Here is a 16,938-nt window from a genome sequence, read left to right on the forward strand (position 1 = left end):
CAACCTATCTTACAAAGAGTAATTCTAACAATATATACAAAAGAAGAGGAAATAATTAATTTTTGCTGATTTAATAAAATTAGTTAGTTGAGCTATCAGGAATTGGTTAGATTTATTAGGATTATTCTCTACAGAATTTAACATAACCAATGTAAAATGAAGAAGAAGAGAATAGAAAAAAAAAAAAAACAAGGAAGCACGGAGACAAGGTGAGGAACCATGGAGATAAAGATGAGAATTATAAGCCACAAAGAGAAGATGAGAAAGACACAATAGGTGAGAATGTATTTGTGAAATATGATATTAAGAATTCAAATTCACAGGATGCAGGTTAGGAATTGAAGTAAGGGAGATTTAGTTATCCTAGAAGTTCATGAAATTAGTCCATAGAATTATAATTCCAATTTCAAATGGACATCCAAATATGATAATTAAAATCCTAAAAATCAATTCCAGTTCTAACGTCCAATTCCATACTCAATTCTATACGCCAAACGGACACTAAATGTTTTGTTTGGGTAGAATAATTCAAATTTATTAAATTTTATGGTTCATTCAAATGCATGAAATTAATATAAAGCATTTTTTTTTATCTATACAATGTTAAGGCTAAGGATATGATTCCTAGAAAGAAAAAAAAAAAAGGTTAAAATCTGCACTCTACGCAGATCAAAATCAAAGTAGCCTTTCAGCATGAAATCAAAACAGTAAATACACAGTTAACGAGACCACGTCAAAACTCATGTTGTAGATAGTAGACCACGTCAAACTGAGGTGTGAGGTTGACACGAATATAAAGTATGTTGTCAAATGGGAGGAAGACAAAGCATTACCTTTGCTTATTTTTTCACCTTTCTGTTGCATTGGAGTTAGATGGGTCTGCAAGCGTCAATGAGGAAGGTGAAAAACGGACACGCTTCCTTTGGGAATCAGAAGTTGTATTTTCATTTCCATTCCCTCGAGGAGCCGTAGTTCTATTTTCATTTTCAGGGTCATGTGATTCCAAAATCAAACTTTCCCAAGTGTATTTGAAAACTTTTCTCAAAATCTTAAAATTACTAATCACTTCTTGATGCTGGAAGCAGAAGAGCGACGCCTTATGCTGTAAATTTATCACATATAAGAATTAACAACTTAATAATAAGAACTATGGATGAGAATTAACTCAAAGTTGGCTATTTGCAATCAACAACTCACAGATTCAAACATTGGATGAGATGGAAAAGCTTCACCAGTTTCCACATCAAAATTTACTCCGTTGATATCAGCAGTCATTATTTTACAATACTCGAGGAACAGCAATTGGGCTTTTGTCAATGTTTCCCATACCTAGGAATTATTTTTTATAATTATAGTTATGTAGTATTGCAGTAAATAGAAAATTTTGGAGTATTTAAAAACTAATTTAAAATGATACTAGTAGTTATAATTTTCTAACCTCTTCAACCGAATATTGACATTCTTTATTCATTGTAGTGGCAATATGGTTTCGAATAACTTCACAGTCTTGTCTACTGTAATTTTCTTCTGAAAAACATCTTGGATATACCTCTGTGTGCTTCTCAGCAGCAAGCAAAATTACCTGTGTCTTTTCGGACGTCAAAGAAAACTTTGCTCCAACAGGCTAACAAAAAGATGCAAAAAACGGCTAAGATACAAACACTAAAATATGAATATAATGCTAGCTAGTTAGAATTATACTTACAGTGTGTTGGTCAAAACAGATATCTCTATTGTTATCCATCTCTTTTCTTTTCTTACAAACTGATGTGGCAGTGTCAATATCAATGCCAGAAGTAAGGAACTCGTGATCTTCACCAAAAATCTGCAAGTTCTTGGACTCCATAAGAAATTCAATTGCCTCATTGTTGAACTTCAGCAGACAACCCAACTTGATCAGCTCAGATAGTGCAGGAACATGATCATGATTCTCGCGCAAAACGCCCTCTGATATTGCTTCAGAGAAATAGGTAGCATATTTCATCAAAATCCCATTTCCAAGATGCCAATTCATCTTCTGAGTGAAAAACTTGGAACTTTCCCTTTCCCACCGCACCATTCTGTTTGCCTTCTTGCTAATGATGTCACCTGATGTCAGTGATAAACTATAGCTTACAGTGACTGGCTTCATTGTCTCAAAGAAACTAAGGTTGAGTAGGCCTTGAACAGCATTGTGCCTCTCATCTGGTTCCATTTTGAGGCTAGAACAGGCAAGAAAACCAAGAATAAGCTTGACTAACCCCTTCATGTTGAAAATATTACTAGCATCAACCTGATTGAATTCATTGTCATTCAGTAAGAATGACTCTTCCTTAGACAAAGATTCAGAGATATTTTGAGCACCAATTTTTCTATAGATGTCAAACAATTTACACCTGGACAATGGTGCCATGTTCTGAGGAAACCAGACAAAAACATTCTCATTCTCAAAAAGCCTCTTCAGATAAAGGTTATCAGGAATAAAAACATCCTCCTTATGCAACAAAAATATTTCATTGTTGCCTGATGTTGCAGGCAATTTCATCAACTTATCAGAGAGTTTCTTCTCCACACTTGAGCTCACATGTTTCAGCATAAACATCCAGAACTTAGAGCACTCATCGTATGACAGTTGTTCCAATGAATTCTCCCAATCATTCCATAGGTCAACATAATCATCAATTGAAGGCTTGTTCCTCACTTCCATGGCAAATGAGAAAAAAGGAAGAATATTCTTTTCATAGGTATCTCCCAAAACATAATATTTTGAATCAAAAAGTTTATCCTGATCATGTATGATACATTCTTCAGGATTCACCCAGATTTCATCTTCTGGAATCCAAATCTTTGGGGCAGATTTATCTTCTGGTTTCCACTTGTATTTACTTAAGTACCTATAATCACAGAGAAAATACAACAGATATCTCCTCTAATATAATTTCTAAAACTGAAAAAACTAAGAGAGACGAAGCTTCTTTAGAGCAGAAGGAAGTACCTATATACTTGCATGATAGTGTTATAATCACAGAGGCACTCAAGGTGACAAGCAACCAAGAAGCACCCTTTCTCAATGTCAACAATGACCCCAATCGCATTGAGTTCTTTCTTGTAAGATGAAATTTTGGGACCATAAAAATTCTCATCAATGAAAGGCCCATCAATTGGCTTCAAGAATGAATTCCAGTTGGAATCGAACAACAAACACTTATCCGGTGGCCTATAACCAGCATGTGTCTTCAACCAATTTATGGACAGTCTTTTTCTGAAGTCATCTTCAATGAGAAGAGTAGTCCTGTGCATTAAAAGTCTGATGCATCCCAGAAAAGCTAACACACTTTCAGGAGTAATGATGGACGGATCTAAAGGAAATTCCAAACACTTAGGCACAAACATCACCCCATCTTTCAATTCAGTAACAACACCAATGCTGTTCAGCTCTTCCTTGTACTTGTATATTTCTTGACCATAACAGTTGTCACTGTCATCAATAAAAGGAAGACAAGTTATTGTAGATATAGCTTGCCACTCTGGACCATATAAAATGCATTTTCTTGGACGCCTATAAACACCAACCCTGGTTTGCAACCACTTCTCGTTACGTATGATGATTGAGAAATTGGAAGGAAATTTGTATTCAGTTCCCTTCAGCAGCCTACAACATGAGAGAAATGATTTAACATGCTGTTGATTAAAGGAAGTTTGTGATGCCTTCTGTTCGAAGACACAAGAAAATTTTTGGATAGCTTCCTCAAAATCAATCACCACTCCTATTTGTTTCAATTCATCTTTGTAAGTGAAAATATTCTCTCCATAGAATTTGTGATCTATAACAGGAAGACCATTGAACACCTCCAAAATGCAGCCCCATACAGGATCATACAAGAAACATTCACTTGGTATTCTGAAGCCCATGTCTGTCTTCAAGAAGGGCGTTCCCTTGAGTGAATTTACAAGTTTATTAGAGGCACGCGAGAATCTTAAGCATTCCATTATCATAAGAACAGCCTCAGCTTTCAAATTGGCCAAATCTGAGGGTGATTTTAAATGGTCAATGACAAGTTGGTAGTTTTCATTGAAGCCAACTATCACACCCAGAAACATGAGACCCTCTTTAAAATTATATATTTCCTCACCAAAATAAGCCTTATCAATGAAAGGGATATCACTAATTTGTGAAGCAGCTTCCCATCCTGAGTCATACAATACTGAACCTATAGGAGACTTGAGACCAAGAGTTGTCCTTAGCCAACTTTCCTCCCTGATGCTGTCAATAAATTGGTCAAAAGGAAGATAATTTCGCTTCAGATATTGGATGAAGTCAAGCATCAAAAGAACATGATTCCTGCTTAAAGTGAAAGAAGCCCCACGTGCCCGAGACATTAGTTCTCTTCCAATAAATTTACATGCTTCCTCACAACTGAACATCACCCCAATTGTTTTCAACTCATCTTGGTAGTCATTTATTCTGTTCCCATAGAAGCTCTCATCAATAAGTGGAATGTCAACAAGAGCAGAACCGGTTTGCAAAATATTTCCTAATGATGAGTGAATTAAGAATGATTTTGAGGGTGGATTCCATCCATTGACTGTAACTTTAAGCCAGCTACCTTCCTCTATGCATTTCAAGAACCTCTTTGGTAGCTGCACTCCCCTATACTTCAGGTTCCGAATCCAATCCAAAAGTAAAAAGGCATTTTCTTTGGTAAGTGGTGCATCCACAGCAGAAAAGCCAGCATTTGGAGGATAAATATCAGGTATATCAGAAGCATTAACATGATCTTTCAGGAATTCGATTAGTTCCTTATAGTCTGTGGATTGGCTCGCATAACAAGATTGCTGTAAATATTCCTTTCCCAGCTCAACGTAATTTTCACTTGTCCATGGATTAGAAACAATCAAGTCTGCCCATTTGCTCACATTTGCTGGTAAAAGGACCCCTTTTCTACTCTTAGTCACATGTCCATAGTTGTCAACAAGTGGCATAGAAGTAACCAAGCCATCAACCTCCCGACTGGATAAGTAACCGTTAGACAAAGAATGATATAAGAAGTGAGCATATGTAATGGCACGTTTACAGTTTCCTTTAATAGAACTGCAAAGCGAATTTGCAAAAGAGTGCACATTCAAAGTAATCACGTTAAATTTATTTTCCAGCCATTCCAACAAAATTTTCCTGTGGGGAAAATGCAAGATAGCTTGCTGTGTCAATTCTGGCAAAAAAAACGGTTGGATGCACCTGAAAACTCCCTGTTCCAATCGATCATCCAGGAACAAGGACAAGGCTGATTCGGGTCTGCTATAACTAATTGCTTTCCACCGTAGGTGCAATCAGAAACACTGAAATAGGACAGGCTCCCGTCAGAACACACGTACTTCAACAATGGAATGCTAACCATGTTGGATCCAGCAAACTTCATTACCCAGTTTGTTGCAACAAACTGTAAAAGCTTCATATAAGCATCCTCAGATACTCCATCCACAAGATTGGAACTTTGAATGCACTTTGCATACCAATCACCTTCGACCTGTTGAACTCCTAAAAAATTTAGTATTCCATCATACTGGCTTTTATCAAATGAAGAACTCAAAATTTTCCTTCCATCATGAGATGATAGGTTAAGCAAGAGCACTCCTTGCGCACGAGCCTCAGACAAAATACTCCAAAATTGAGGCAGTAGCCTTCCAACTTCACAAGGCTTACAGAAATGCTTCTGCTCTTTGTATGTCTCAATAGGAATAATTTTTTCATCAAGCAGTTTTGATTTGATTTTCTCCCTCACTTGATTTAATTTCTCATAAGGAGAACTATAGATGGGAATGAATTTGAACATGGAAGCCAAACTGGACGACGGTGCTTGATCTGATCCTATGACAAGTGTTTTGAATGCATCCATAAATGCTGAAGGAATACAATCTAGTATCCCTTGGTTCCATTTATCATCAAAGAGAATTGTCTCCCTTGACGAAGCTAGGACAAAATCTGCTTGAATTATGAAGGGGAAGTTAGTGACCATCTCCGTAGGAAGAAATGCATAGACCCCAGGTGAGGTCCTTCCCCTATGAAGCCTCTCATGATTTGGTAAGGCTAATATAATAGTCCACTCCTCAACATCCATTCTCCTTTCCACCACATTTTCCAACCTGACAGGAAACTTTTGCTTCCACATATAGTAGCTGCATTCCTTTTCAGAACCACCATTTTCCTCAGCAGACAGATGAAGTGTGTACGACTCAGCGTTCATGTTTTTTATTGTTACAAAGTTAATTTCACTTGAAATAGATATAGAGTTCACAGTGTTCCGCTTTGGATCATGATTACTTTCCCTGACAGAAAGGTGTCTGATCTTAGAAAGGAACAACAGAACTTCTGGATGCAAATTTGACAGCTGCTGTTTCACCGAATTGACCTTATCCTGCTTCAGAGGTAAGACAATTGTCGTAGTTGGAAGAGAATTATCACCAGCACCATATATCTCCTCTATGTCATGAAGGGTTGGCTTCTCAACCCATTCAGGAACTATATAGCCAAGGCCGCAATGTTGACAAGGATTCTCGTTGAACCGTATCTGATATCCATTGCTAAAAATATGTGGCTGAGTAGTAACCAGAAATACACTCTTGAAACCAATTCCTGCAATTCAACCATACAAGTGATTGTGTCATTGATTTGCATCATTTTGTTTCATTTGGCCACTGTTATGCACAATCTTTTAGCCCTTGATTCAGAATTTTTTTTACATTACACTAATCATGCTAATTTATTAACTTGTGCTTTCAAAAGATAGTAACATGTTTAAATTTGAGTAATGAGAACCATATTTGGAACGAGAAATACTAAAACAGTAACAATTACAAGCATTATTTTGATGCAACAAGTTATTAGGCACTGAGTTGATTGAAGCTAGTTATGTGCATATATGAACAATTTAGACTGGTATTTAAATACAATTTAATTATGTAACTAATCTTCACTGAAGGCATGACCATTGACACGTCCCTATTGAAATAATATACAAACTCTTTCAGAAACATTTAAGAATTAAGATAGAGAATGTACCTTTCTCGCCTATGTAACCACTGCTCCTTTTCCCTTTCTTCGTGGACCGTCCAACACTGCATATAGATTCAATGTTTTTAGGGGAGAAACCCTTTTCATTGTTGAAAATCAATAATGTGGCTGGAGCACCAGTAGCTGTTATGTCCTTAGAAGTTATGATGAACTCAAGTGAAGGACTCACTCCTTCAGAATACTGATTATCTTCAGCATTCTGTGAAAGTAACAACAAATTTGTGATGGTAAATCAGCCACTACAATTAATATAATTGCATCATTTCTAGTAAGTGTATCAATGAAGGTAATACATGATTGAACAGATAATTAGGAGTGGATATCTTCATCAAAGTCTCTACATTAAATAATTGGAGAACTGCCAAATATTACAATGAAAAGTGTTGAATGTCATAACAAACTGTATAAGATACCAAACTGAATTAAAATGACATTTTATGTATTTTCTTTTATTCTATTTATAAAAATGCATGCGAGTACTAGTTATATAGCTAAAAACTAAACTAGAAGTGCTCACAGAAATTGCAGCAAGGAAGCAAAGCAAAAGCAGATCATATGACAACTATATTTTAACGAAAGAGTCTTTTTATTATAATATGTTAGACTGCACTTAATATTTTTCTGTTAAGAGATTTGTATGGATATTGTTACCCTGCATTGTTCTGTTGAAACTTTATGTAAACACATTTAGTTAAAAAAAATGATATGAAAACAATTTTAGTAAAAGCTTTTGGTCTTAAATAAAATAAATTAAATAGCTATTATATGTGACAACAAAAATTTTAATGAATACATACCAACAAATGATTAAAAAGGAAAAACAATAAACAAAAGTTTAATCCAACATCTAATACTATTTTAATTTATGGAAAACAAAATTGTTTAAGTAAAACCAAAAACAGGGAAATATAAAAGACCATAGTTTAAGAAAACATATAGCAAAATAGAACTTAAGTAATATAATCATACTTTAGCTGCTAATAATATGGTAATCAATAAAATCAAATTTGTGTGTAGTGGACATTATTAGCACTCAGCTTCTTTGTGTGACTTGGTAGTTACATGGCAATTTAGAGACATACAATTCAAGCAAACAAATCAATGTTATAAAAACATACGTTCTCAAATGAGTTATTCAAACTTTAAAAAATAGTTTATTTCAACAATTTAATGATCAAATTTATTATATAAAATTCTAAGTTAATTATAAATAATACTTCCGATCAAACGTGTAAGTACTCAGTCATACTTTTCAAATATATAATTAAATAAACAAAGAAGAGAAAATGAGAATGATGGTAATTAAAATTAAGTAGTGAGTGGGTACCTGAATGAGTTCCGCGAGAAAATGAACATCTTTGGCATAGAGTTCAACAGAGAGATTTTTAATAGCTTGGTGAAACTCTTCAATCAACGGGTTTGGTGTGCCCCCAATAGAGAACTTGTTCCTTCTTATCTCTTCAATGTGATCCTTTGGAGTCCCCATTATGTATCTCACTCGCTTGTCTAAATCACAGGTCACAAAGTGTCAACGACAGTGAAGCAAAATGGGTAAATGTGTGAATATAAGACTAACTAAGCATATAAGCAAGTCATGTAATCCTTTGTTTGCTTATTAATAAGCTCTCAAACGAAAACAACTTAGTGAAGTATTGTATTGGAACTTTTCAATAATTTCTTCTACCTTTCCACCAACTACCTTAAATCTCTTAATATTTGAATGTGTAATATTGAAAAGGAATGATAATGAAGTTTAATTATATAAATAATATTTTTATATTTTTATATTCTTTATTTCTATATTTTTATTTTTTTTATTTTCAAAAGACAAAAAATAAATATTTTTTCTAAAATTATTTTTATTTTTTATAATTTTTAAAAAAATTCTCATTTAAAAAATTAATATTTAAAAATTAAAATTTTAATCGTAAAATATAAAAGAATAAGAGAGAAAAAACATCCAAAATGAAGAATCTAAAAAAAACTAGTGTTAAGATTGTTTAGAAAAACACAAACTCTTTCTTTCCTCTAATTCCCAAACAAGGCCTTTATCCCCTCTCCTCGTAAACATAATTTTATTGATTTCAACTATGTTTTTGTCCTTGTACGGAATTGTGTTTAATTTTTGTTTTGATGCCTCCAAATTTTATTTTATCTTTCTAAAATTTAAAAGCAAATTTCTTTGTCCCTGTGAGTAGTGGGTCATATTATATCATCAAGTAGTGACAAGTACTATATAAAAAATTAAATTATAAAAATTGAAACTAACACACACATAAAGTAAAAGATTGAAACCAAATTTTACTATATTTATAAATATTAAACATATATTTACCATTATTTTACTAACAAACATTTTTTAATAACTAAATGGAACTTTCTAAGCATAACAGGTTACATTTAAAACAAATCATTACTAAAATAATGTTTAAAATTTTTAATTTGAGATAATTTTTACCACGTGACAACTTTCTTATTTTTTATTTAACTAGAATGGCACTTTTTGTACAGTAAAGCTATATTAAAAAATAAACTATAGTGTTTGTTAAAATTTTAAAAAATTTATTATAAAATAAAATTTTAAAATATAATATATATATATATATATATATATATTCTGATGACAAACTTGTTCAATTAATAAATAAATTCACTTTAAATTCTTTAGTGCGACATTCAAAGAATCGTTGCTTCAAAACAAGAAGAAAATATACACTACAGGCCTGTGAGAACCTAAACATGATCTAACTAACAACTTGCTGGGTAAAGTGAATTGTTTGACACAAATTTAGCATATGACTTTTACATGTTGGTGATACAAAAACACCGAGCGAGAAAATATTCTAACATGAACAAAAATACTAAACATTAATAACGCTTAAAAATAGTTTTAGTTCTTCTAAAAATTAACGTGAGTCAAAATAATAAAAATTTAATTACTATAACATGAGATAAGTAATTAAAGTTGTCTCTTCAGGATCATCAAAATAATTTATCAAATTAAAATTTAAAAAAAATTAAACAAAATCAATAGAGCAGAATCTAAAATGAGAAGAAATAATCAATTAATTGAATACTTAATTTAAAAATCAAAAGAAAAATAACAACACTCAATCATTGAATAAAAAACTAATAATATTCTGAGTGTAGAGTTAAAACTTTAATCCAAAACAAGTGATCACACAAAAATGTTCATGCATTTGATTAACACAAAATCAATTAAAATTTCTCACACCACTTAATCTGAATTTTTTAAAATTAACTCTCACACTTCAAACGAATAATGATGAATCAATCACTTCTCACTTGAATTTAGAATGAATACATTCTATTCATAAAATTAAATAGAATAGAGAAAGTAGGAGAAAACCTGAATTAAGAACAAACAATTTAAATCGATCCCTCACAAGTGTTGTGCTTTCTAAAACGATCCCTCACAAGTGTTGTGCTTTCTTGATCTTTGAATTAGATTAAGAAAACTATTCCTCTGTAGGTGAAAGAGCACAAAATTCAAAATTTTGATGATAAAGAAGAAAGTACAAAAAGAAAAGGAAGAAAATTTGAATTGAATCTAAATTTGTCAATATCATCATCGATGTTCTCCTTCTCTCTTTTTAATAGGTTTAGAAATTAGAAGATAATGAAAATTATAATTCTAATTCTAATGATAAGTAATCTTATAAAAAATTTGAAAACAAAATTACACTAAATTTAAAATTTGAAAAATGCCATAATTTAAGGAAAGAAATATCTTAATGATAAGAACCCGATTTTCTCAAACAAATTCGTACATTGATCATTTATTTAGGCCCATAATTTGCATTCTTTTGGATTCATAATTTAAATATGAATTAAAGGCTTAAATACTATCTTTCAAGTGCCGCTAGAATGAGTCTAATTGAATATTTGTGAGTAGATATGACCTAAACACTACACACTAATCAAGATTTACATTTGCTTCGTTTCTCTGACTAGTAAATCACTTTAACCTCTCTTTAAGAACCCCTGTGTTTTAGTCTTTAAGAAAAAAATGTTAATTTTAGTTCTCATGAATTATAAAACTATTAAATCACTCCAAACTCTCTTTACTTTTTTTTCTTCTTACGGAAAAGAAAAAACTCTATTTGTGAAACATAGAGAATTCCTTATCTACATTTTAAACCTATAAAACAACTCTTATTTTATGAATACTTTATACTTTAATCTTAAAATAGGAGTAAAATGGATTCAAGCTTTAAAATTAACATTAAAACAAAATGTATTTTTAAAATAAAAAACTGTGCATATTTTAAATATAACGGGATTTTTTTTTTTTTTGGTAAAAAACACAGAATAGAAAGAATATCAGAGTAATTAACTCCTTATAAAAAAATTTAAAATAGTTGATGTCATCACTTTGTAATAATATAACATACATTTAAATATGTCATGTCAATTATTATTATAAAATAAAAAATAAAATAAAATATTTATATGTTTGACATATCAATACAATTAAGATTATTTTTAAATAATTAAAAAACAATTAGGACCAAAACCAACAAAAATATTTTTAGAGAAGTAAAATAAAATTTTATTATATTTATAGAAACTAAAAATATATTTTACTCTATTAATAATATTTACTTAAACAATAAAATATTTAGCTAAAAAATTGATTATAACATATATATATATATAATTTTTACACCAAATACAAATTAAAACTATCTAAAAGAAATAACAATTTAAACTCACTTCATTATAAATTCCACTGTTAATTATATTAATAATCATATTATTAACATAATCAATACATAAATTTAAATTGGCAGAACTTAATCTTGTACTACTAATTATATTTTATGACTTATTTATTTAAATGATATTTTTTAAAAAACAAATTATCAAATTATAATTTTTTTAGAATAATTTTTCAGTTTAGAGTTAATTTTAGCCACGTGTCATAAGTTTGTCATGATTATTGATGACTTTTATTTATAAATTTTAAAAAATAAATTATACCACTAAAAATGTAAAATTTATAATTTTTTATTTATTAAATTAAGTTTTGTTACAAAAAATACAAAACTTGTAAAATTTATAGAGTGTCAAAATATTATAAATTTTGTAATTATAATAAAATCATTTATTTAAAAAAGTGAAAAAAATTTCACTAGATAGATGAGGAAACTGTTTATTAAAAAAAATGTTGAATCCTAAATTATTGAATGTTACTTTGCTAAAAGCCTCTCCACTGCAAAGGAGTTAAAGTTACTATTTTTTGTTCAGAAATTATTACCTGGTACAAAAACTATAAAGAGACGTGTGTAATCAGTTTTTCAAAATATTTTTATAATTTTTCATCAATACTCAAACATAGGCATGACCATCACATTGCAGTCTCCAAAAAAAATTTCTATGTAATTATAAAATGTAACATTATAAAGCACTGAATATTTTTTTTCTTGGCTCCTTTGACAGTTGAGAGGGGCAATGCAACGTCAATTTTTTTCTTATTTTTTAATAACCAGTTTTTCCATTATCTAGTAAAACTTTATTTATTCTTAAATGAATATTTTTATCATAATTATAAGATTTAATCCTAACTTAAGTTAGGTCAGGGCCAAAAGACCTATTGAGCTAAAAAAATCCACAATATGAAAAAATTTATTGAGTCCAAAAGCCAATGGCATTAAGTAGGTTAGGGCAAACTAATTTTAAAAAAATTATTAATTATACGATTTTTTAACATGTTATTTTATAATTTTATTTAAGTATTAATTATAAAATTTGTCATGTTTTAATTTTTTATTATTATATTTTATTTATTTATTTTTCTAAAATTATCTTAACAGCATCACATGTTCAATAAATATTTTTAAAGTTACAATAGAGATATGAAATTAATCACAAAAAATAATATTAATTAAATTTATTAAGTCATTTGTTATTAAATTATCCAAATATTTAAAATAATTTATATAAATAAAATTTAATGTATTAAAAAATATAAATATAATATTATCATTGTAAAAGTCATAGACATGTAATACTTAATATTACTAAATTTATGAATGCAAAAAAGTAATTTATGAACTTAGTAAAAATTAATGAATGTTTAAAATTTTAAATTTTGACTTATTTTAATTTAATATAATTTATTTTTAAAGTGAAATAATTTGATTAGACAAAATTGATAAAAACATATTATTTAAAATATATTTTTATATTTAAAATATAATTTTAAATGAAATAATTTAATAAAAATAATAAACAAACACATATGTCTTTTAAAAAAAATATTTATTAATTATTCTATAAAAAAATGTGTCTGTTTATTTATTTTTATAAAATTATTTTAGAAAGATCACATGTTTAATGAATATTTTTAAAGTCAAAATAAAAACACAAAATTGACAATAAAAAAAGTAACAGTAGCTAAATTTATTAAATCATATATTATAAAAATACTTGAAATAATTTATTTACATAAAATTTAATGTATTAAAAAACAAATATAATAATCTCATCATAAAAAATGTAGACAAATAATACTTAATATTGCTATTAATGTAGAAAAATAACTTATAAACTTAACAAAAATTAAATATTTATAATTTTAAATTTTGGTCGATCTTAGACCAATAGAATTTTTTATTTTAAAATATATTTTTTACATTTAAAATATATTTTTTGTTAATTTTAAATAAAATTATTAATAAAAATAATAAATAACACGTATTTTTATTTTAAAAAATAGTATAATACTTATTAATATTTTTTAAAAAGTATGGGTTAACCCACCTTTAACTATAACCCTAACCCATATTTTGTTTATATATTAGAACTTAGGATCAGAGTAAACCCAGTATGTTTATGTTTGGAGTTAAAAAAATTAGAGCTATAGAATAAGTTATGTAAAGGGATTTGTAGGCTTGGGGTCAAATTGACACCGCTAGTCTCTCACACAATTCTCTTATTTTGTCAAATGTAAATGAGTTTTGGCCATAACAGATTTGTCTGACGTAAGAACTTACAAGTTAAGAAATAACATAGTGATACAGACCTGTAATCAGATAATAGCAAATGGCAAGCAAAACACAACAACCAAGAACAAGTATCTATGTTATGTGATCGGAAAAGGGAAATTAAAAAGGAAAAAATGTATTTTTCCACTGCCCAGAACCACAGCTCCTATAAAGAACTCATAGGTTCTGCCCAGAACCATGCGCCAGCTCCACCTGCATATTCTTCTTTCTCATCTTGGATTAAAGTTTTCTTGGCCCATCTTCATCTTAGGCCCTGTCATATAGTTAACATCAAAGCAATCAATATGATATTAAGTTAAAAAAAATACTTACTAGCAATGCAAAAACAATTGAATCTCTACTCATCCAATGTCTATGTATGTCACAATTAATGTAGTATCGCATGTATTCAGAATTCTATCTTAACAAACCAATTTAAAAATTTTAAATTGGTTTTAAGTACTAAATAAAAAAAAACATTTTAAAAATTAATACTTTTATTAAATATATATTCAACATAAAAATAATAACTATTCCAATGTTATTGATAATACAACATAAATAATCAATAATAAAAAATTATTAAATATACTAAAAACATGTGTATCATACACAATACAAAATCTATTACTAATTAAAACATCAAGAATTTTTTTACAATTAATATTATATATATTTATTTTTAAATTGTTTGTGTATAAAAGTTAACAAACAACACGCATAATCATTTCATCACGTGGCAAACAAAGCATGCAAATTATATCAAAATTGCATATATTATGTATTGCGAAAGCAAAATAGAGGATAAGTTTTATAAATAAAAAAAGTTAAATTTTGCAGCACATAATAAACATAAGATTTATTAATATAATCGTTAGTTTGAAGGTTCTTATTAAATAGATTCATTTTATAAGGTTTTGTAAAAAACAAAATTAATAGATACTTTATTAAATTTCATTATTTTAACAAGTATTATTTTAAAAAAAAAAAGAAAATATTAAATTTTGAATAACATACTGAAAAATATCTAAATTGTGTAAAATTTGCTATATATTATCACGAAGATAATGTAAAATAATTCAATGATTGAATTTATAAATCTCGTATTTTGTAAAAAAATTATTTAGCTATATAAATGTTTAAATTTGACATTTAATATTAAAAAAATACTCTTTATATATATAATTATATATATATATATATATATATATATATATTTGTATTCAAATTACCAATCGATTCACATTCCTAAATAAAATAAACTGTCAACACAATAAATTATTAATTAAACCATTAATCATTAAATATTTTTAAGGCAAAAATTTCTTTAAATAAAAAGAATATTAATTTTATGGTTGAATTTAAATAAGTAATGATAGTAAAATTTTATTGAATTAAATATTTATTATACTTTTGTCTTGTTATGTAATAAATGGATGTTTTTCAAACAAGAATTTATTATTTTTAAACTTTCATACTATTTTAAGGATTGAAATTAATAAAAAAAATTTAAATTATTACATTTTATAAATAAAGTTTAATTATATTTTTAATATCATATAAGTCTTTATAATTTTTTTTAGAATTTAATCTTTAAAAAGTTAAGAAATTAAAATTAATTTTTATCATCAACTTTCTTCTGTTAAGTAGCAAACTGACATATAGACTACCAACAGACTTACGTGGCAAAATTTCATTTAATTTTTTACCTTTTATTATTTAAAATTATATAATTATAAATAAATTTCTAAATATATTTTACATAATTACAAAAAAAATTAACTTTTTTTTTTCTTCTCTGTCCAAAAAAAATAAATAATATTTTTTAAACTTTTATGTTCTTAAGATAATAAATATTTTCTTAATAAAAATTTATCTCATGTTACCTATCTTGACTCTTAAAAGCCGTGGTTCACGGATATAAAGATCAAATGATTGAACCAATAAGATTTGAAAATGATGGTTTGATTTAGCTCGTTCACAGGTTCGCTTTATCAATCTTTCTTAATTTTTTATTATTTCATAAATTGTTCAAATCACAGTTTGGTTTTTCTATTTTAGTTAGTTTATCATTTTATTTTAGATTTCTCTTAACTTCTTAGTTTTTTTTTAATTTTTTTAATGATACCGTTTTCGTTATTATTTAATAAATCATAAAAAATAACTTCATATTTTTTGTTTTATTTCTCTTTTTCCTTGAAGGTATAAAATATCCTTGTATATGAAACATATGAGTCTGTCTTTTTATTTTCTTTAAATATTTAGGGGTTGTTTGATTTAGTTTTCTTTTCAGTTTTTAAAAATTACATTTTAAAACAATTTTATAAAACTGTTTTTAAGAAAAGAATGAAAATAAAATTTGTTTGATAATTTAATTTTTAAAACTGTTTTTAAGATGAGAAAATAAGAAAACGTGTTTGATAAATTTATTTTTAAAAACTAAAAAAGGAAAATATGTTTAATTTTATTTATTTTTTATTTAGTATTTTAAATTAAATATATATATTTGATATTTAATTTTAGTATTTTTATTTAATTAAATATATTTTTATATTTAAAAGAAAATATTGAATTAAAAAAATTATTAAAACATCAAAATTTAATATTAAATTAAAGTAATACATGCAATACAAAGAGTTTCATAAATCATGAAAATTACAAAATAAATTAATATTAAACTAAAAAATAATGATTAATTTTAATATTAAAATAATTTTTAATAAAATATATAAATAGTATGAATAGGTATTATTAAAAAAAAAGAATAAATAACACTGATATAATAAAACAAGTAAATATGTATATTAAGAATAAATCCTACAATGTATATATAACTATTTGTAATTGTCTATATATAAACTAATACAAACTAGTTATTAT

The 16,938-nt window shown here is 27.7% G+C and overlaps 1 pseudogene; it reads right to left on the minus strand.

The window, feature by feature from the left end:
* Positions 1 to 847: 847 nt before the first annotated feature.
* LOC113850670 lies at positions 848 to 8,534 on the minus strand (annotated as a pseudogene).
* Positions 8,535 to 16,938: the final 8,404 nt, after the last annotated feature.

The sequence above is a fragment of the Abrus precatorius genome, unplaced genomic scaffold, assembly GCF_003935025.1.
Source record: "Abrus precatorius isolate BTA unplaced genomic scaffold, Abrus_2018 Scaffold9, whole genome shotgun sequence".
Classification (NCBI taxonomy): Eukaryota; Viridiplantae; Streptophyta; class Magnoliopsida; order Fabales; family Fabaceae; genus Abrus; species Abrus precatorius.